Source organism: Quercus suber, unplaced genomic scaffold, assembly GCF_002906115.3.
Source record: "Quercus suber isolate HL8 unplaced genomic scaffold, Cork oak 2.0 scaffold_723, whole genome shotgun sequence".
Lineage (NCBI taxonomy): Eukaryota > Viridiplantae > Streptophyta > Magnoliopsida > Fagales > Fagaceae > Quercus > Quercus suber.
Window position 1 is genome coordinate 201,426 of NW_027070163.1, and position 2,331 is coordinate 203,756.

Sequence of the window (2,331 nt, forward strand, 5' to 3'; positions counted from 1 at the left end):
CTTGTCTTCTGGATAAGCAAAAAGCAGAACTCCATCTCTTTATCTATTGCAGAAGCTGAGTACATCGCTGTCAGTAGCTGTTGCACCCAACTCCTCTGGATGCAAAAACTCCTTCATAATTATGGTATTTGTCAAGAGCATCTCACTATTTACTATGACAATACCAGTGCCATCAATATCTCTAAGAACCTAGTTCAACATTCTCGAACTAAACATATAGAGATTCGACATCACTTCGTTAGGGAGCTTGTCGAAAATGACACTCTCACTCTTGAGTTTATCCACATTGATGATCAAAAGGCTGACTTGTTCACCAAACCTCTTGACAACAAACATTTTGAATTCCTTCATCAAAATATTGGTGTCATCTCCATGGATTGATCTCCTTCTCTTGTCCTTCTTCCTCATGCATTTGCATCTAGTTTTATGCTTTGCTTTGTTTAACATGTTTTTGTGTGTTTGCTTTCAGTTTTGTTTATTTTGTTTTTAATATAAAAATAAAAATAAAAATTTGAAAAATAAAAAAAAAATACAAAAACAGTGTGTGTTTTGTGTACTTTGGTACTTGTGTACCATGGATGGCCATTGAAACAAAATTTCTAAATTTTGTATCTTTTGTAGCTTAGATGAGCATACCTATGCACAACTAAGCAAGTGAGCTTCGTGGCTCTTGTTTGTTATGAGTAAGATTAAGCTATCTCTTGAACTTAACACTCATATCACTCTTTTTGACGGGTAGGACTAGAAAATCCTAAGAGAAAGGCATAAATAACCATCTCACCACTGTTGCCCGCCAATCATAATATGACACTTATATGCTTCGGTATAGCAAAAGTGTAGTGTCAAAGACACCCGTATGCTTCGGTATAGCAAAAGTGCAGTGTCAAATGCTTAACATCTTGGGTATTTCTTTTCTCTCTTTTATATGCCCATGCATGATATGCTAAAATAAAAGAAAATATGCAAAGAAAATAAAAAGCAAAAAAATCAAAAATACTTTAAATATGGTTGCAAGCCTGTATTCTAGGAGATGTGGGAGTTATAGGATGTACCTCGAAAGTGATAGTTCTCATCAAATAGTTATGATTGTGTGTGAGTTAAAGTTATTTTCTCATATCTCAGATCGTCATAACATGTATACACATATGCAATCTTGCTATGTTTTTCACACACAACACACAATATTGTTTGCTACTCTTGATACATGTGCAGATACAATGTGATTTGGCCATCACAAAGGTGTTACATGTGCTAATATATGTTCACTAAACTGTCTTGACTTGTTTTTGAAATATAAAATTGGTTAGACTTGTTTAGTGTGTGTGTGTGTGTGTTTTTGAGGATCCGTGTGCTTATATTTTCTGTTGAGAGATAATTTTTTAAGAGCTTAATATGTTGATTGGATCATTGGTTGAGTTGCCTGTTGAATTGCATTCATGTCTGTGTTTTTCACTTCTCAAAAAACTATTTTGAAAAGCTGGCTTGACACCTCCTCGATATCTAGGTATCTGTTGAGATTCTTAAGCCTTTTTCTTATCGCAATCTCGACACCTCCTCGACACCTGATGGATCGATCAAGAAAGTTCCTGCCTCCTCGATACCTTCTCAACACTTGGTGGATTGATCGAGCTTCTGTTCTTTGAAGGTGATTCTTGATCCTCGATACCTCTTAACACCTACATCTGTCGACGTTCTTTTTCTCGACACCTACCTCGACAGCTATCTCGACACCTCTTGACACCTTAGCTGTTGAGATTTACTGAGGTTTCTAGATAAGCTCCTTCTGTGATCCAGTTCTCACTTTTCACAATCTTTCTCTCAACAGAATCTCTCTTTTCACTCTAAAACACTCTTTTCTCACTCAAAACCTTCAATCCACGTGATTTTAGGCCTATTCTTGCTTCAAATCACTTGGTATGCTCTCTTATCTCTTCATTCTTCATACATTTCATATTTTAAAAATTACGTTTTGGGATTTTTGAAAACTTTTGGGGTTTTTTCAAAATTGTAAAGTGTTTTTTGAAATTTTGGGTTGGGTTTTCATTTAAATGTGTTTAAAAACTCATACATTGCATCACATTTGTCTTATAATGATATTCTTATGCATTTAGAAATGTAAAATATGCTTGTGTGCTGGTAGGATTGGATTAGGCTGAACCTATGATGAATTTTCTTTTGCATGTCACATGTTCATGCATTCCCTATGCATACGTACTCTCTGTTTAATATATTAGATATATTTGATTTGCTTGGGACTTTTCTGAGTGTTTCTCTCTCTCTCTCTCTCTCTCTCTCTCTCTCTCTCTCTCTCTCTCTCTCTCTCTCTCCCTC